General features: G+C 34.9%; 2 pseudogenes across 1 annotated transcript; both read left to right on the top strand.

The window, feature by feature from the left end:
• The first annotated feature begins 13,696 nt into the window (after window positions 1-13,696).
• On the top strand, window positions 13,697-17,159 carry LOC143534494 (DDRGK domain-containing protein 1-like; annotated as a pseudogene). The gene is made up of 8 exons (XR_013135562.1): window positions 13,697-13,838; window positions 13,918-14,026; window positions 15,303-15,405; window positions 15,484-15,585; window positions 15,689-15,850; window positions 15,973-16,029; window positions 16,692-16,728; window positions 16,846-17,159. The product of XR_013135562.1 is annotated as a DDRGK domain-containing protein 1-like (transcript).
• A 455-nt stretch (window positions 17,160-17,614) lies between these two features.
• Window positions 17,615-20,935, top strand: LOC143534512 (COBRA-like protein 10 pseudogene; annotated as a pseudogene).
• The last annotated feature ends 788 nt before the right edge of the window (window positions 20,936-21,723 follow it).

Here is a 21,723-nt window from a genome sequence, read left to right as displayed (position 1 = left end):
TTCTCAAACATAAATTAACACATATCTGCTAATATTGTATGCGACTGATGATGTATGCGATTTTGGGATTGTAAGCAATTAGGAAAAGGGCTGAGATGTAAGCGACATATGTGTATGCGAATGCGGAGTTGTAATCGTGTCTTGGTGTAAGCGGCTGAGTTGTAAGCTACTGAAATGTAATTGATCAGGGCTGGGTTGTAATCGATTAAGATGTATGCGACTTGGGGTTTGTGAGCGACTTGGGTTGAGCCTACGGGTCTATGTATGCGAGTAGGGTGTATGAGAAGTGTATGGAATGTATGCGAGTGAAAGATTAGGCAGATTGTAATCGATGGAGTATTGTAAGCGAGTAGGCTGGAAGATGTATGCGAGTTTGGATAAGGCTGAGATGTATGTGAGTCTGGTGTAAGCGACCAATAAGTGTATTCGAGTTAACTGAGTTGTAAGCGAGTTTGATGATGTAAGCGAGTCTAAATGTGAGCGACTGGTGAGTTGTAAACGAGTCTGAATGTAAGCGATTTTGATTGTAATTGAGTTTGATTGTAAGCAAGTTTGGGTTGTAAGCGAGTTTGGATTGTAAGCAAGTTTGAACACAAGCAGGAATTGCGAGTTTGAACACAAGCAGGAATTGTAAGCGAGTTGGGATGTAAGCGAGTTGGGGTTGTAAGCGAGCTACAATTGTAAGCGAGTTTGGGTTGTAAGCGAGTAACAATTGTAAGCGAATTTGGTTGTAAGCGAATTTGATTGTAAGCGAATTTGACTAAAGAAAATGTAAGGAGAAATTCACCCAAAATGGAATGTCACCAACCAACTTTCTTGCCACCTTTTACAAACATACCCATTTCATTAATATCCCAACTTTTGAGACATCTTTTCACATTCACAACTACAAACACTCTTTGAGAATCAAAACACCAAAACCAACCACTTTTTCAACCAAACTTTACCATCTTCAACAAAAAACACACTAAATTTCTTGAACTTGAAGAACAAAAAAAAACGAAAATCAATTATTTTCTCAACAAGTCCGTCTTTTCATCCACAAGACCAAAATCCAAGGTTGTGACCCAATATCCACAACTAGTCGAGCCCGAAAGCTTTGATACCAATTGTAGGTCCCGAAACCGGATCAAACAACAAAACAAACTAATTACTAGTCGTTCTTGGATCAACCTTACAACTAGTTGGCGGAAACAACTAGTCGGACCGAGATCTCGGATCTTGTGTGTGTATGAAGAGAGCCGAAAATAGAGAGGAGGGTAGAGAGTTGAGAGTTTTTGTTACTTGGATGAATAATGTTTGTGAAAGGGTTAGGTTGGTGTATGAGATACACACACCTTATATATGTGTGTATTTACTCATATACCTCTTTCATTAATAAGGCCCAATGGGCTTCAAATACAAAAGGCCTCGGGCCCAATACATACAACCGTAAATACCAAAGACGTAAACTAAAATGATACAAATACGAAAAACTCAATTAAACAAAACCGGGCCTTACAGAACTCCTCTTAAAGAGAGAACTAGAGAACTAATAAAGAATTACTTTTAACTATTTTAAAAAAAATTATTTTGTGATTTTTTTTTCTTTCCTCATTCTAATAAGATGATATTGATACTAAAAAAAAAAACTTGTCGGTGTAATACTGTAGTGCATATGTGTACTAATGTCTATTGCATATATACAATAGTGTTTTATTACATATAATACAACACAATTGCATTATCTAATACACACTATTGAATATATGCAAATACGACACTAATAATTGTATGCAAAACACATTATCGCATATATGTAATACAACACTAATACACATATGCACTATGTCGATTTTTTTTAATTTTTGAATATAATATGACACTATTGCAAATAAACAATACAAACAACTATATATATATATATGCTATTCAACACTATTTCAAATATCAAAATGCACACTATTGCACATATGCATTATAAAAAAAGTCGGTGTATTGCATATATGCATTACTCGTTAAATTTTTTTATTTCTTTTTTAATTTTTTTATTTTTTTATTTTTTTTTTAATTTTTTAATTTTTATTTTTTTTTGTGGTGAAGAATAACAATATATAAGAAGGATGAAAGAAAAAAATTTAAAAAATATTTTTTTAATTAAATTAAAAATACTTCATTATTAGTTCTCTAGTTCTCTCTCTCTATATATATATATGAGAGAGAGAGTTATCCTAATATAAGTAGTTTCCCAAGAAAACTAGGGAATAAATCATAGTCATTGGATGATGTTAATCAATGATTGAGATTTAAAATTACAAATAATCGACATAGTATTCTAGAATTACTCTTTCATTATTATAACCGACATAGTTTCCCAGAATTGTTCTTTCACCATAATTTGTAATGCTAACTGTCAAAATTTGTTGGTTCTTACCATTCCTAGAAAACTTCTTATTCTTAATTGAACTCTTTTATATATATAAGGGTGGGTTTAGGGGTGTTAATCGGGTCAACCCGATCGGATTTTGGGTTATTCGGGTTAGGTTAGTCGGGTTTTAAAAAATATATATATATATGACCCATAACCCGACCCTATTAAGGTTCGGTTTTGTCGGGTTTAGGTTAATAGGGTTTCGGGTTAGTCGAGTTAATCGGGTTGCTCTATATTTTTAAGTTAGTTATTGTGTTGGTAAATGGTGGGTTGCAAAGAGAGGTATAAGTTGTATAACCAATAATAAATTATCTAAAGAACCCGAAAATCCGACCCGTTTTAAATTTTTGGTTTTTATTTATAAATATATGTATAAAACGTATTATAATATCCAACTCCATAATAAAATATACATTCACTATTTCTAATCCCCGATGTGACACCCGGCATTTTCAGGTTAACTCCGTTAACTAAACCCAGTTAAATCATGTTGACTGTGTCAGTAAACCCAACTAGTAACTGTCATGCATATAGTGTCATGTATGCATACATTTGAGTTAGTCGTGTCGTTGGTGACCTAAACAAAAGTAACTTGTTGCATATGTTATAATATTAATAATATGTTGCATCTACTTTATACGATAGGTATAATGTGTTATATGATCAATATGTTACCTGACTAGTTGTTATATACTTATGTGATTTATAAGAAAGTTAGATGATTAAACTTGTTACATTATATGATATGTTACATGTTATGTTGCCTAGCTAGACCAATAAACCTTAGACAATATAATACATAGAAATTGTTTAAAAAGTTGTATCATGACACCTATTCTAATATAAAAGTTACCTAAGGTTGAATTTTATTAATGTGAGATTAAAGGGTTGTTATTAATTTAACAAGGAGTTAAAAACTCTTGGTAATCAAACTTTTCTCTTTCCTTTTTGTTCCTCTTGGCCTAAATCTATCACTCACACACACGTAACACTTTTGCAAAAACTCTCTCAAATTATCCTCATACACAAGTAGTGTTTTGATGATTCTTGGAAGCAATAGGATTGAATTTTTGGATTAAGCAACTAGGTAATCATATTTAACATATATTTTCTTTATGTTTTTCTTTATGGCTTTATATTAGAAACATGATTTTTGTATCCAAATGATTTGGATTATATAGATAAATAAAGAATGATCAAAGTTTGATTTGGTTAAAAGTGTTTGTTGTGTCTTGGTATAAAAGTTTGAATCTTTTATTTATATATATTTGTTCTCTATGTATTTAGATTAATAATGGAAAAACATGAGTTTCGATTTTCTAAAATGATTTATTGGTGATTTAGGATCATATAGATATTAAAATCATGATTGTTGTGCACATAGGTTTAGATCTGCTTGCTGACAAATTCTGTAACCTAGGTTGTTAATTGTATAACTTGTTGATATGTTAGTGATTTTGGTCGATTATTGATGCTAAGTTCAATTACTTTGGGTCTAGTTTTCAAAAAGTCAAAAATAATAGTTTTTGGACTCTGTTTGATTAGTTTTTATGAATTTACAAAATCGTGTTGCAATTCTGATTGAATAAGTAATTTTCGGATTCGTTTTGTAAATTGTGTAACTTGTAATAGAAAATGGATAATTGTGTGATTCCACTTCTGAAATATTATAAATTGAATTATGAATCCAATCCAATTGGTCTTGCATCAATTGAACATATATGGAATTTTTAGAAAACATTTACATTCTGTTGTGCTGATAAGGTAGCTGAAAATAGGTTGTTGTAGTGTATGAATTTTCATGATGTTTGTGTGTGTTGGAAAATTACAAGAAAATTTTATGTTTTACCTAATACTTGAAAGTATTTGTGGGAATTATTTGGTAAATTATTTGCATGTTTAGCTAGTTAGAAAAATAGGTTTTGGTGACTTAAAACCTGCCCAAATTTGTCCAACATGTTGTTTGGTAAAAATATTTGTAGTTTGTACAAAGATTGTTGTGTTATATTGGAATTTGAATTTATTAGTCAACTTGAAATTATTTGACTAAATGTTTGATCTTGCTATGAGAAATGAAATTGGTAAACGAGTGACTTAGTCATAGGTTTGCATGAAAAATGATTAACTGCAATTACATGATCGATTGTTAGGTTGCGACTATGAATATCTTATGACTATTTTAAGTCTAGATAATTGGTCAAAAGTCACCAACGGGTCGTCGGTCAACATTTAGGGTCAACGGTCAATATTTTGGTTAACGGTCAGTATTTTTAGGGTCAATGGTCAATATTTTGGTCAACGGTCAATATTTTTAGTCAACGGTCAACAACTTGGACATTTTGGTCAAAAGTCAACAAAAAGTCAAACTTTGGTCAAAGTCAACGGAAAGTCAAACTTTTAATAATCCGTGGGATTGTTTGGATACTAAGGATTCTAGGAATCGCATAGCAAATACTTATAGTGCTTGCATGATTTAGGCACTAGAACATTTTATGACGTAAAGCGGTGACTTCTATTTTAAACCGCATTCGATGTGAGTTTATCACACCCCCTTTTTAACTATTTTGGGGGTAGCATATATATCCTGTCAATAATTCAATTTCGTTTATTTGTTATTTGCAAACTACAATTCGCATCATGGACTTGTGTGTTTACTTATTACTTACTCAAATATTACGTGCATGGATTTCTTCGATAAGTATGATCATACGCCTCCCTTTGCACTTAGGACCATTGTTTCTAGTGGAAAAGGGACTCCGATCTGAATACGTTGGTGCACAATCCCAACTGGAAAAGACCTTCATTTATTCTTTACACTCAGGTCCTTTGATTCTAGTGTAAAGAACCGTTATGTGTTTTTCACAAGTTTTCATGGAATTGTATGATTTTTATATATTATTTAAACTGTGTGAACTCACCAACTATTCAATTAGTTGACTTTATTTTATATATATGTTACAGGTACTTTCATTAGAGGATAAAATGACGAAGATACTAGAACTTAGGTTATAAATAATAAACAAGAAGATGTTGGTTTTATTCCCTTTCACTTGTGCTTGTTCATTTGATAAACTTGTGTACTTGATGCATTTGAATGAATTAATGATAATATTGTCACTTAATAGTGTCACATGTGTTTTGAACAATTTGTACGTCACACCCAGTCGTATTCCGCTTTAGCTGGGGTGTTACGGGTTACTCTATATTTTAAGTTAGTTATTGTGTTGGTAAATGATGGGTTGCAAAGAGAGGTATAACTTGTATAACCAATCATAAATGATCTAAAGAACCAATTGTTTGTTTTGAGAGTTACTTTTCTTTAACCTAATTAAAAGTATAAGCATAAGCAGGTGTTATGATATTGAAATATGTTAACTAAATATCATTAGGTTTAGCAGCATGTGATCAGTAGCCTACTGGTCACATGATGCAAAAGTGTAAAAAAGTAAAATAAATTATTTATGTGAATGATGGGTACCAGGAGGAAGAACATAGACTGTGACTTTTAACAACTTAGGTCATGCTTTATTTGAGAAAATCATATTAATGCATTTATTTGCAATTAATCCGGCTCTAACAAACCAATATGTAGTCCATTTGTTACTTTTCAACCATTCAATCTGATTTAATTACTTGGCCATGTTATATTTTAATTAAACCAATTATATATAAGTAACATAAAGTATCTAAAAAATCAATATATATCGTCACCACTAATCGGGTTATTCAGATTAACCTGAAACCCGATTTTTTTCTCCTAAAAACTAACCCGAAACCCGACCCTATTAGCAATTTGGGTTATTCGGGTTAACCCGAATAACCCGATTAATACTTTTTGACCCTGTGTAACCCAACCCTATTTAGCTTATTCGGGTTCGGGACGGGTCGGATTAATCGGGTTCGGGTATTTTGGACACCCATATGTGGGTTAACGTACAATAATGGCTTATCTTACATCACGTACATGACCTTCCAGAGCGTTAGATGAAAAACACGTTGTGGCAGTTTCGTAAATAACCCAACAGTAGTTCGCGATCAAATTCATCGATTACAAATCGATTCTGATCCAAATTCGGAACTCGTCGCTCTATCTCCTCCAAGTTCTGAACTCTAATCACAGCTTAAAGTAAGAAATCTCAAAAGTCAAAAACCAAAATTGAAATAAAATGTAGTTGAACATCAATGATCTTCAAAATTGATCAAAAAATGATTATTTAATCAATGGAATTGATGTGCAAGAGGCTTTAGAATCATGAGTCGGTTATGAAATAGTAGAATAATATATTTAGTTGAGCTATGATTAAGGTTCATGTTTAAACGTTCTGCACAAACTTTAAACGTTTTGAACAAAAAAGTCTAGAACAAAAAGTTTAGAAGTTCAGAACTTCTAAACTAACAAAAAAAATTCATAACAAAAGGTTTAAACGTTCAAGTCAACTTCCTACACTTAAATATTCAAATGTTAAACCTTTAAACGTTTAAGGTTAAAAGTTTAAACATTCAAACAAAAAAAACACTAAACGTTCATGCAAAAAAACTTAAACGTTCAGGTTAAAACCCATCACTCAAAACTCAAAATTGATTGATTGAAGCTTCAAATTGAAGATTAATTGAATCGATTTCAAAGATTAATCGATCAATTAACTTCAATTTCGATTCTTATATAAAAAAATAAACAGAACCTGTGAAACGGGAGCGGCGTTCATGATTTTTCCAGCGAGTTGTCGGACTATCGTTGTCGAATCATGTTTTGGTGAAGGAGGTGTGTTGATGCCGACGAGTGGTGGTGGAGATGGCATGAGGAAGAGCGACAGTGACGGGTCATATGAGTGCACTGTGTGATTTAGGATTTCTGAAATCAACATTCTATATGCTCGCGTACGTAATGTACGATAGGAGATTATTGTATTTGATCATTTATCTATATATATATATATAAATGTGTGTGTGTATCTATGTATGTGTGTGTGGGGGGGGGGGGGGTTGTGAGAGTAGGCCCCCACCTTTTGCCACCTATGTTGTTTGGATGAATTTTACACTCACAAACTTCTGAAGCAAACTTTTAGCCTAAAAGAAGAAAAGTTGTTGTACATTTTATTATGAAATAATCCACATCATTCAAACCTTGGATTCAACACCCAAATATGATTACTCTAGTTTTGCATTAAAAAAAACCAAAATTGTATAAAGGGAGAGAGGGATGCTCACTCAAAGTACCCCATGATGCCACCTAATTTACTCCATATACTACTCTAAGCTCATTTAAATAATATGCAACACTCCACTAAACTACCTCTCCCCCTCCCTCTCTCGATGTCTCTTTCGTTGTTTCCCTTCTCCACTCACACTCTCTCCTCTTTTTATTGGGTATCTAGTCCATGATTTGCGGCGATGGTGCTCACGCGATAATAGTGGTGCCCGAATACCTTATGCCGCATACGCCCCTCTCCCCCTAAAGAAGCTAGCTAGTTTATATCAATGTCATCAATGAAATAATTGAACATTTAAATACGAACGAAACTTAGTAAATTATCAATCTTCCTGAAGACAGAATTTCGTCTGAAAAAACTGATATAAATAATCATTAAATAATTATTGATCAGGTGCTTTTAGAACAATGAAAATTGATCACTAAAGGATGATGAAATATTTACTAAAATACTTGAGTGAAAAAATATGTTTTCCAAACATTTTACATTTTTGGTGTTTGAATTAAAGAAATATTAAATACAAAAACTCTATCATAAGTTATCAATGGTGTAAGTTACCTCCTTTTGTATTATTCTGTTTCCACGACTCGTTAGAGATGCATAAGTTCTCAATGTTCCCTAAAGAGAAGGCAAGTATATTGCAAGCAATTTATTTAATTAAAGTTTGGAGTATATGGAAAAAAAAGAAATGCCCTAGTTCATCGCTAGGGACCAATTCATGTGTGGAGTTTGGTGGAGGAAATAAAGGTTTTGGGCTTTTTTTGGGTCAATAATAGAGGGGGCAGGGGAAGGAAAGGGGTCTCACATGGGTGTTGATTTCTGGTGTAAAGGTTGTAAATGGGTTGAGTTGGGATACTTTGTTTCTTTCGGTGTCTTAGAGCTAATGTGTTGGTGATTGTATTGGTATTTCTAGCCTCTTGTGGGTATAATGAATTTTTTTGTTGGTTGTTAATAAAACAATTTAATCATTAAAATATTTATATGTACGAAAAACAATTAATTTAAAAGTTAAGAGTGCTAAAAGTAGGGGTGTCAAATCCTGATAAGACCCGAAATCCAAAACCAAAAAATATAGATTTTATTTGGCTGACACAACCCGTTTTAGTAAACGGGTCAACCCGAACCCGGTCTGTTAAAAATGGGTTGACCTATTAATTCATTTAAGAATTTAAAGAAGTTAATAGTTTGATTTTAAAGATAAAATGTTTCAAAATTTAAAGTTAATTACTTATATTTTAAAATTTTCATATATTAATTAACTTTTAAATATAAAACGAATTTATGTTTAAACTACTTTTTACTTCCAACAATTTTATTTTATTAGTTATAGCTATCTATTCTCTTATTATTTCATTCATTTATTTTTAATTGAGAATGAGAGATAAATAATTAGTTCTATCACAAACTAATAAAATGTTTTATACATATATATATATATATATATATATATATATATATATATATAAGAATAATTAATTGTTTACGTTAAGTACATAGTTGCTACCCATCTATATCTATATTATATACTAAAGGAAATGAGAATGACCTCTTAAAATTTAAGAGGTACAAATATGATTGCTTAAGTACAATTAATAATGCATGACGATGAAGAAAAAGTTAGGGATAATCAGAATTTGAACGAACCAGGTAGGAAATATAAAAAAAACCGTCTGGAGAGACTGCTTTTTACAAAAAAATTTAAAGAACGGATTTGGACAAAAACCCCAAGATTTTCAAAAATACGGTCGGATTTGTCAGATTCTTGCCACGTGTCAGCTTTTAAATGGTTCATCAATCTCGTCGGTTATATTTACAATGTGTCACTTTAGTACAAATTACTTGGGTCATTTTAAGAAAGTTGTGAATTTTTGGGTCGTTTTTTTTCTCTCTTTCTCTTTCATTTGAACCATTTAGAGAATCTTCCATTATATTAAGACCATCCTCTATGGTGAGGGACTTCGAAGCCCCTCCCCAGTGTCATGTTAGCCCCACGTGGGCACTGGGGGCTAAGCCTTCCCCCCCCCCCCCCCCCCCCAAAAAAAAAAAGGCCCCACTATGGTGCGAGGGCTTCGAAGCCCCTTTAATTTTTTATTTTTTTTATATAAAACTAAAAAACCAACAACTTTATTAAACTTAAAATATAATAAAAATCAAACTTAATTAAACTAAAGAACATAAAAAAAACATACAAATAGAAAATAAAATAGAACTAATATTCAGCGTCCGAGTCCTCGTTTGCGTATTTTGTCATTATTCTTGTTTTTTTTCTCCAAAAATGCTCGCGTGGCTGGATCTAGATGCAAGAGATCCTTTGCGATGAGCTTGAAGTCCTTCTCTCGTTGCCGCTCTGATTTAGCCTTCTTTCTTTCTTCATGCATGGCTTTGTATTCCGCATGCATCGCTTTTCTTTCTTCGTGTATTATCTTGAGTTCCTCTTTTGAGTGTTTTTGGTCCTCGCGAAACTCTTTAAGTGCAAGCTCCAAGTTGTCAAATCGCGCGCTCACGTCGGAACTTATCGAGGATGTCGTTCTAGACGAAGATCCCCCACCTCTAGCCGCCGTCTTGGCCTTTTCTCTTCCTACCGGATGTGGCAACTCATCCGGTTCATCAAAAAGAAAATCGGGATCAATCTCGTTTAAGTTAAATTGAGAACGAGCATCCGACCCGGCTTGGGACGGCGATTGATTGGCCGAAGTAGACGTTGTTTTTGACTGTTTGGACAGTCGCGGTGAAGATGTCGGGATCGGATGCCACTTTGGCGAGCTCGTGCATTTCTTCCAAATTTCAAACATCTCCATGCCGAAGTGGTGACCATGAAGGCCCTTGTATTGTTTCAACATAGCCTTAAGAAGGTCGGCGTCGTTCGTGCCGCTTCCTTTGTTGTTCTTAGCGAGTGTGAATTGTGGAGAAGTGGTTCATTTTTAAGACCATTGCCTTCCATTTGTTGGAGAGGGAATCATTCCCCGGTAGCGACCTCGACCCATTATCTCAAAAAACTTATCACGTATTTCTGCCCAAAATATCGCGCTGCGTTTACATTACCTAAGATTGAGTCTTTGGATGAGTCGATCCACGCTTGCGCTAAAGCCGCTTCCTCATCGTCTTCCCAGTTTTTCCTGTCAACCTTTTCGATTGGTGTTTGATCGGCAACAACCTTCTTTCTATGGCTTCGTATGCGACGAACTTGGGTTTCGGGAACTTGGGTTTCGGGAACTTCTGTTTCGAGTATTGGGGTGTTTGGGTTATGCGGGTTGGCATAGAAAGGATTGGTAGGGTCATCGTTGTTTGCGAGCATACTAGCCCACCACCTTTGAGCCGGATCCAACGGGTTTGGGTTGGTGTTCGGGTTTTAGTTAGGGTTTGAGCTCGAGCTCGTGTTCGGGTTTGGGTTCGGGTTTGAGCTCGAGCTTGTGAAATTTGAGAAATGATCCGAGAGTTGAGAGATTTTTTTAGTGAAATTTGATTGAAATTTGGTATTTGTTTGAGGAAAAATTGATAAAATGGGTTAGTATTTATAAATAAAATAATTAGTTTTTTAAAGAGCCGTTAATATGAACGTTGGAGGGGGGGACCCACCAAAATTCAAAACCGCGCCGGCCGTTGGAACGGTCTCACCTTCGTCGCCCTTGGTTCGTCGGCGCCCCTCGGCGGTGTTCGGCGCCCACGGCGCCTAAAAAGGCCCCTCAAGGGCGCCCCATAACGACCGGTCTAATGCTATCAATGAAACAATTGAAAATTTGAATAGGAACGAATCTTAGATAAGTACCAATCTTCCTGAAGACATAATTTCCTCTGAAAACAACATAAATAATTATTAAATAATTATTGATAGGTGCTTTTAGAACAATGAAAATTGATCACTAAAAGATGATGAAATATTTACTAAAATACCAACTGAAAAAATATGTTTGCTAGACGTTTTACATTTTTTATGTTTGAATTAAAGCATGTTAAATACAAAAACTCAAATCATAAGTTTGCAATTGTGTAAGGTACCTCTTTTGTATTATTCAGTTACCATGACTCGTTGGAGATGCATAAGTTCTCAATGTTTCCTAAGGAGAAGGCAAGTATATTGCAAGCAATTTGTTTAGTTAAGTTTGGAGTTTATGGAAAGAAAAAAGAAAAAAAATGCCCTAGTTCATCTCGGGGGCCCGATTCATGCGTCGAGTTTGGTGGAGGAAATAAAGGTGTTGGGCTTTCTTTGGGTCAATAATAAAGAGGGCAGGGGAAGGAAAGAGGGCTCACATGGGATGATTTGTGTTAATTTCAGGTGTACAAGTTGTAAATGGGTTGAGTTGGGAACCAATGTGTTGGTGATTGTATTTAGGCCTATAAACGAATCGAACGCTCGGCGAACTGTTCGTGAATTGTTCTGCGGGAAGTTCTTTTATGTTCGTTTATTTAATAAACGAACGAACATGAACAAAAAGTTTGTGTTCGTTTATTAAACGAACGAACATGAACACATGTTCCTTTCGTTTGATTTTGTTCATGAACGCTCGTTTATGTTCGTTTATTTATGTTTGTTTATGTCTGTTTATGTATTAGTAAAAAATTGTTAAATATTATTTGGATGAGTCATCTACTTAAAGTTTTATATTTGTTAATTTGTGTTCATTTAAGTGTTTTCATTTATGTTCGTTTGTTTGTTTGTGTTCATATATGTTCATTTATCTTTGTTCAGTTATATTCGTTTAGATTTTAAACAAACGAACATAAACGAACACAAATGTCCATTTTTTTAAATAAACGAACATGAACATAAATATTTGTTCGATTAAGTGTTCGTGTTCATTTAAAGTTAAATGAACAAACACGATAATGCCCTTGTTCGTGTTCGTTCAATTCGTTTATATGTTTTTATTATTCACATTGATGAATACATCGATCTTAATATATAGGCTCTGCCAATATTATTTGTGTTCTTTTGTGTTCGTGAACCGTTCATGAACATATTAATTTCCTTAATGAACGAATACGAACAAAAAATCTCGTTCGGTAAGTGTTCATGAACCGTTTGAGAACACATTATTTTCTTAATGAACGAACACGAACAAGGTCCATGTTCGTGTTCATTCGGTTCGTTTACGGCCTTAATTGTATTGGTATTTCTAGCCTATTGCTGATATAATGAAATTTTTTGTTGGTTGTTAAAGAAAAAACAATTTAACCATTAATAGTAATTGTAAGCACGAAAAACAATTAATTTAAAAGTTATGAGTGCTAAAAGTAAGGGTGTCAATTCCTGACACGACCCGGAATCCAACACCAAAAGTATAGCTTTTGGATCAGCTGACACAACCCGTTTTCGTAAACGGGTTAACCCGAACCCGATCCGTTAAAAAGTTGGTTGATCTTTTAACCCGTTTAAGAACTTTAGAGAAGTTAATATAAAGTATTTTGACTTTAGGGAAAAAATTTAAATTTATAGTTAATTACTTAGATTTTATTTCATTCATTTGTTTTTATTTTAAATTAAATATGGGCATATAAGTTTGTTAATTGAAAACGAGAGATAAATAATTAGATCTACACAAAAGCAGTTAGCTCTACCATAAACTTTTAATATGTTTTATATGAATAAGAATAATTAATTACTAATTTAAATCCTAGTTGTTATCATATTCGTAAATGAAAGTAAAATTGAACATAACACAAAGTTAATGAGTCGACACGAATATATTTAATGAGTCGACACGAATAAATATATGATTTGAAATATGGTCTAAGAATCTCATCACGCTAATCCATCGACCCGCTAACCCGACACTATAGACACGAAACAACTCAAGGTTTCTTGTGGAAGTAAACAAAAGTGTAGGTATGCCTCTCCATTGATTCATCCATAAAAACACACAAATTGAACTCTCGATCTCTCTCTGTTTTACCCTAATTTCACAAATTCGGATTCAGTATCCAAACCCGTAAGGTTTTCTTAAATTAATTCTGTTTTTTTTCATCAAATGATTAATAATACATGTTTAATTTCTATATAGTTTTACTTGTTATGCAGTTAATTGTGTTTCGTTTGATTAATTTATAACCACTCTAGGTTATTATTATAGAAATTAATTTGTGTAATTTGATCAGAGAACATGGAGGATATGTTTGTGGCAATTCTGTCAATGCTTCTTGTCGTTGCGTTGGTTCCACTTTACCTGTGGAAACGCCGACAGGCGGAACCGTCTCGTGATGAACACGAAGAGCAACCGCAGGTTAGGGTTTTGCAACGAATGGTTTATTAACTTGATTGCAATTTGAAAGGTGTTGAATTGTGGTTTTTGGTATTTGCAGGTGCAGCAGAGAGAAGCTGTTGTGAGACCGACCGGTGCGCGAAGTAGGATGCGCAGGAGGAATACTTCGGCTGCGAGTACATCTTCTGCTGCTCCGCAAACCGTTGAAGGTTTAATAATATAGTTTACTCATTGCTTTATGTTGCTAATGCATATAGTTTACTCATTACTTTCTGCAACCGTGTTTATCTGATTGCCAATATAGTTACTCATCTTATTATGTTAGTGGTAGTTTACTCTTTACTGCTATTATTACTAGTATTTCTGGGATGCTTGTTGCTTGTGATTATTATAGTCACATTTTTTATGTTATCTGGATTATGGGAAAACTTCATCAGATAGTAATCACGTTTCATAAGTGTTCTGATAAGTCACTCAAAAAGTATCTTTGTTCCTGTAAAGTCGCTTAATTTTTATTAGGTGTTCCAATCTTTATATAATTTTTTAGCTAATATTTATATTTTGTAAAAATAAGTGAGGCAAACAAAGCATATATGAATGTTTTTTGCAACTTTCTTTATTTATCTGTTGCTACTGTAGTTTACTCATCAGGTTATGTTAGTGGTAGCTGCTGTCATTACTAGTATAGTAGTATTTCTGGTTGTTGTTTCTTGTTACCCTCTAAGTTACAATTTTTATGTTATCTAGGTTATTATACTATAAGTTTATACTGTATTGTACACGTGAAAAGAAAGTTTTTGGAGCAAGGGGTCTCAGTAGGAGCAGCCTCTCTGTTAGGGGTGTGCAAAAACTGAACCATAACCAAAAACCGAATTGATAACCGAAATTAACCAAAAATCAACTAGTTCGATCAGTTATGGTGAACATCTGCGTAACAGAGCCATTGGTTATGGTTTCGGTTTAGTCCCATTGGTTAGCCGATTTAATTGAAACAGAACAGAACCTTGCATCTTTCCATGTATATCAATGTATTTTCATGTAATTCTCTGCATAACTGAGCTTGGAACGTACATATTTTAGATTGGAAACTTCATAACTGCATAAGTGAGCCCGGAAAACCATAAGCGAACCATTTTAGTTCGAGCAAAGCAAAAAAAAAAACATTGGACAGTTAACCATAACCGACTTTTAACTGACCCATCTATAACCAAAGCTTAGTTGTCTATTATGGTTTAGGACCCTACCTTAACCGAAGCTTGGTTATCGGTATCAGTAAATCCAAGGCTTTGCACACCCTAAGACAATGGAAAGATTTGGCTTTATCCCACCCTACAAATAACTCTGTTATGAGTGGGATTCTACTGGATTCTTTAGCTAGTTAGTTAGTTAGTTAAAGCTTAGTTACATTAGATCTGTCAAATTAAGCACTTCACATGAATCATGATGAATATCTTGATCAATTTCATTTGTTGTGGTTTGAGGCAGAAATTGAGGATGGAAGTGATGAAGAAGCTGTTGAAGGGGAATATTATAATGCAAAAGCATCAAAGAAGAAAGGAAGGAAGAAGAACGCCAAGCACAACGCCAGGTTAGATACAATGAAAGCGTTTTATTTATTTTAAACTAATCATTTCAACTTAATCATTTCGTTATTATTAACTTGAAGGCTGACGAGGCTGCACGTGAATTGAGAAATACAAAACAAGATCGTTATGCAGAAATGCGCAGGAGGAAAGATGAGGAACATGAAGCCAGGGAACGGATGCTGGTTTGTTTATGTTTTAATTTCCACTAATGCTAATGATTTAATTGTTTTTAACTTTTTTTTATTATTGAATATCTTATTTAAATTACTACTTTTATCTGCTCAGGAAGAAGAAGCTGAGGCTCGAAGGCTTAAAGAGGAGGAAGCAGCGGCTTTAGAGTTTGATAAATGGAAAGGAGAGTTTTCAGTAGATGCTGAAGGTACCACAGAAAACGAACTTCAAGATGGAACACAGGGTTTGCTTTTTGATTTTGTCGAGTACATTAAGGTATATTGTTGTTTAATTACTTAATTTAAGTTAACACACGAGTTATTATTATGATGGAAATGGATTATAATTTATAAGTTGATTTCTTAAGTCATGGTTGTTACCGGTTCTTGAACTTGCAGAAACAGAAATGTGTTCCATTGGAAGATCTTGCTGCAGAATTTAAACTAAGGACTCAGGTCAGTTTTGTGTTGTACTTATAAGAAATTTTAAGTCTCTTTGTATCTGAATGTGCAAGAGTGTTGAAATTTTTAAACTCTATATTTATAATCATTTTGTTCATAAAAGTTAAGATTCTTATTGTAATCATAATCAACATTTGAATTATTCATTATAAAAAGTAAAAATTGGATGAAAAAAGTGTTTAGTGGGTCAATCCGACCCATTACCAGCCCGCCATCTTACTGCCTCAATTTCTGAAATCTTGTTTTAGTATTTTAGACGCCCTGCTTGCGGTGCGCGCATATAATTTATATATGTGTGAACCCTCGGGTGGGCAAAAGTAAAATTGCACTAATTTTGACGTTATTTTACTAATCTCGTGAAAATAACGTTAAAAGTGGCGGAAGGTTAATCAGGCATCATGTGGTGGCGTTGATAGCCGAAAGACAAGGGCACATGCACCGATCAGCCGGTGTCCCGATGATTGAGTGCTATGTGCCTTATGTCCAAGGCTTGATGCAAAACTACTATCGAGCCGGGGGTCTCACCGGAAGCAGCCTCTCTATCCCTATGGGATAGAGTTAAGGCTGTCTACATCTTACCCTCCTCAGACCCTACCATAGCATTGCTATTGGTGGGATATACTGAGTACGATGATGATGATGATGATGATGATGATGACTGTATCAACCGGATCACATCATTGGAAGATATGGGTATGATTAGTTGATATCTCTTATTTTAATATTATCACTTTGTTTAGTCTAAATCTTTGGATACAGTTATTTTTTTTCTCTTTTTTATAAAAATACTAATTTCTCTTTGATGCACAGGGAGATTGTCGGGTGTGATGGACGATAGAGGAAAATACATATATATCTCACATGAAGAAATGCAGGCAGTTGCAGACTATATCAAGCGCGAAGGTTGGGTCAGCATTGCACATCTAGCAAGCCAGTCAAATCAGTTCATAGATTTGGAACCCAAATCACAGTTTGTTGAGGATTTAGGCACCGCAGATGAGATTACAGTTGCTTAATCCACATGTATAACACATAAACCCTTGGATCCAAACTTAGTCAGAACAATATACTTGTCTGGTTTGTGTAAGAAACAGTTTTACATGTCATTAATGGCGGTGACACTAACTTTGGTAACAAATATTACTTATCTAATGATCCTATCCAAAGTTGCAATGTTTGAGTGAACACATGATTTTATATGCTCGTCAGATATGAACTCATATCTGTAAGATTATAAAAAAAGTAGCGGTAAAAAAGTAGGCTGGTCGCATTGCTAACTTATGGGTAGTGATTGAAAGAGGTGTAAATAAGTCGAGCCGAGTTTGAGTTACCCTAATCTTGAGATCGCTTACATAAAAGCTCGAAGTTGGATGGCTTTAACTTTTAAGCTTTATATCTAAAGCTCGTGCTTGTTTTTCAAATTCAAGCTTGGTTAAGTAATAATTTCTTTGGCTCTCAAAACTATTTCAAGTTTGCTATACAAAGCTTGTTCTTGAAATTGTTTATAGACGAGCTTTAATTTAGACTCGAGCTTGAACCGTATGAATAACTTGACTTGTTTATGTATATAACAGCTACATGTACTGCTAATTATTTAGGCATCCCAAATATCTAAAAAAGAAAGTTCTTACTAGACCACAATAATGAGAATATAAAGCAATGCCACTTATTTTCTTTGTAAAGATTTCTAACAAATAAACATAAAAAGCAATCTTAAATGCATATTTATATTTAATAAAAATCCTGTAATATACATTATACAAACTTATATATGATGTTTATAGAATTATGGAGGCAAATGCAGATCTAATTCCTACTTAAACGCCAAAACAAGGGAAGAGAATGCAGCTGAAATGGTCACACTCCCAACTTTCCATTAATATCAATTCACTTATATCAACACTCCTCGCCGGACCGCCGCTGATCCCCTCTCCACCACCACCACGACTGATCGCCACCGCTTAAACCACCACTGACACCTTTAATATATCCAAAATCTTGAAACCACTAAGAACACCAATAACACAAGGATATGAGAGTGCCATGCAAAACATGGCTTCTCCTATTTCTTTACCAAATTTCCCGCGTCACGAGTCAAGATGGTGCAATCAAGCTACCCAAAGAGGTTGACACATGTAACGGGATCTATCTACAATACACCTTCAATTCACGAGAAAAAGAGTACCCACACGTTAAAAACGTCATAGCGCAATCATGGGCTTTCAAATCTGAATTAATAGTCCTCAACGTAGGCACCACCGAGTTAAAATCATGGCAGGCGTTTATCGGGTTCCAACATGACGAAATCTTGGTGTCGGTTGATGGTGCGACGGTTCTTAACGGTGATAGTTTTCCCATGAAGGTTGATAAGAATGGGACGCGTATGATTGGGTACCCGCAGGCGGATATGAAGACCGCGATTGACACCGCGAATGATTTGACTCAGATGGGTGCCAAGGTTAAGATTAAGGGGACCATGTTTGGGGTGAATATTGGAGGCAATGTCATGCCTAAAAATATTAAGCTTGAAAATGATGGGTTTAAGTGTCCTAAAGCTACAACCAAAGGAAGTATGTGCTATTCTTTGTTCTATGATAAGATTTTTTTTTTTATTATTTTTAATTTAGGGAGTGGTTTAGGATTCAGCTAAATAAGTATTGGTGTTTATAAATATTTTGTTTATATAAAGGCCTTTCATTAGTCGCTACCACTCGGGTAAGCTACTTGTGCGAGTTCCGACAATATTTTTATTTGGACCTTCGTATGGCGAACCAACTCGACATGTTTGCTGGGATGGCACGTGAACTTAACATGTTTTCTTAGGTGGCACACAAACTTTGTAACGTTTTCACTAAACTTAACCCGTTGCTTACAGTTTTTCACCAAACTATATGGAGTTCGTTTGCCACCATTAGGTTCACGTGCCACTCAAGCGAACTTTCCGAGTTAGTTTGCTGGGTAGCGACTTAAAAAGTACAAAAACAAAAAAAGAAAAAAAAAACCCACATACATGTTCTGAAGTATCCGTCTTGTTAGGTAGAATAGAATGTCTTCCGCTGTGGGTTATATAAAGTGCTTAGCTAAATACTAAAATATTTAATAATCCAAAAACTTCTATACAAAAATTTTCAAAGTTTGACTGTCCATGATCAAAATAGCCGTCTGGATATTAGTCAAACAGTCATTCTAGCCAATACTTTTCCAAATCTGACCCTGCTATGGTCAGAACGACCATTCAGATATTGTGCAAACAGCCATTCTGACCGACAGTTTTCAAAGTTTAACTTATTTTTTTATTTTGGGTGTTTAAAACGGCCGTTTGAGTGTTTCGTGGACGACTGTTTGTCTGTGTCAAATCATTTTATTATGACCCATTAAAGAAACTGTCTATGATAATTTCTTTTGCTGACTTCAATTCTAAGCCATCTACTAACAAATAATTATGTACACTAATCACTTTCTTGATCATGAAACAGAAACAATGCACATATGCTGCACTAAAAACCCCAAATTCAAAGCAAAGAAGAAAGCAACACTTAAGTTCTTCCCACGCCAAAAAGCCGATCTTTCGATAACATACGACGTAACACAGTCCTACAAAAGCAGCTATCTAGCTCAAGTAACCATCGAGAACCACCACCCCCTCGGCCGCCTCGACCACTGGAACCTAACCTTCGAATGGATGCGAAACGAGTTCATTTACGAAATACGTGGGGCCTTCACGCGTCGTAAAGACCCCTCCGAATGCCTTTACAGCGCGGGCGGACAATATTATCAAGACCTTGATTTTTCCAAGGTCATGAATTGTCAAAAAAAGCTGGTTATTTCCGACCTTCCCCCGACCATGAAGGATGACGAGAAGGTCGGAAAGTTACTGTTTTGTTGCCGCGACGGCAACATTTTACCGAAAATTATGAACCCAATGAAAGACAAGTCTGTTTTTCAAATGAATGTTTTTAAACTCCCTCCGGATTTAAACCGGACCGCGATCAACCCTCCGCAAAACTGGAAGATCGAAGGGTTTGTTAACCCGAATTATCGATGCGGGCAACCCGTTCGGATTGACCCGACTGAAACACCCGACCCGAGTGGGGTCGAGGCCACTGTCACCGTGATCGCGACGTACCAAGTGGCGTGTAATATAACAAAACCTAAACGGAAAATGGCACAATGCTGTGTGTCGTTTTCCGCGTATTACGCGGACTCTGTGGTCCCGTGTAATACTTGTGCATGTGGATGTGATGATGAGGATCCTCGAAAATGTGTTGAGGATGCTCCAGCGCTTCCGCTTCCTGCGGAAGCGCTGCTGGTTCCGTTTAGAAACAGAACCATTAAAGCCCGGGCGTGGGCGAAAATAAAGCACTTTGACTTACCGAGAAAGTTACCCTGCCCGGATAACTGCCCGGTAAGTCTAAACTGGCATGTGGATAGTGACTATAAAACTGGGTGGACCGCCCGGGTAACTTTGTTTAATTGGGACAAAAAACCGTTCGAGGATTGGTTTTTGGCGGTTCATATGAAGCGGACATATATCGGGTTTGAAAATGTTTACTCGTTTAACGGGACGAGGTTACCGAAAGTGAATAAGACGATTTTCATGCAAGGGTTACCGGGTTTGAATTATTTAGTCGGGTTGACTAACGGGTCGAAACAAGGGGAACCGCCGGTTCCCGGGAAGCAACAATCGGTTATATCGTTTTTGAAGAAGGGTACACGGAGAATACGTGTGGCGCGTGGAGACGGGTTTCCGACTAAGGTGGTGTTTAACGGTGGAGAATGCGCGTTGCCTAGGAGGTTGCCGAAACGTTCAGGTGGGAGTCGCGGGTCCACGGTCGGGTTGTTTTGGGCTAGTGTTGTTGGGGTATTGACGTTTGTTATGATTAGTTATCTTCCGTTGTAAAAGAGTATAATCTACAAGTTCTACACTTCTAAATTCTTTGTAAAAATATTCTATTTTAACTTGTCTTATTATCTCTTTCTTCGAAAATTGATTTTATAAACTTTTATAAAACATGTTCGGGTTGAAACAGGTCTATTTAAAAATGGTCAATTTGGGTCGTGCGAGGAAAAGTCGGGACAAAATAATATAACGTTTGAGTTGAATAAAAATAGATTGACAGTAATTTTAAGACCCAGATATGCAATGCTAGCTTCATCAATGTAACACTACAAAACATATGAAAATTTTGTTATGTAATCTCCAAATGCATTATTCAAATTCATACAAAACATAAGCAATGTATATAATTAACCTGCAATTCGAATAAATAGTATGTTTATGCAATTAGTTATTAGTATGTTTCACAATTAGCAATTCATTTTAACTTTTGAAATGGTAGCCCAAATTAAAATATAAAAAATTACTTCAAAAACACACTTTACCTTTTTCACAAATTTACTTCTCTAATCTTAAATTATAGTTGTTATAGTAACTTTTTATAAATCAAAAGAGTTTTTAACAACTATTTTTCCCATACTATTCAAAATTAAATTTTAGTGAGTTAATAAATTTAAAAGGAGCAAAAGTTTTCATTTTCTTTAATTTTTAATGTATTCCGATCGGTCTATATACGAGTTCATCATATGAGTATTCAATTCAACCTCATTTGGTTTCTCCTACTAGAGTAGAAAGTTTTAATTGATGCACTATTCAACTAATTCACTTCTTCACAACTACTTTCACCATCG

This window comes from Bidens hawaiensis, unplaced genomic scaffold (genome assembly GCF_021521415.1).
Source record: "Bidens hawaiensis isolate Kalapana, Puna unplaced genomic scaffold, B.hawaiensis_p1.1 tig00010169_1, whole genome shotgun sequence".
NCBI lineage: Eukaryota > Viridiplantae > Streptophyta > Magnoliopsida > Asterales > Asteraceae > Bidens > Bidens hawaiensis.
The sequence above is the reverse complement of the archived record's forward strand: the minus strand, read 5'-3'. Positions and strand labels throughout refer to the sequence as shown.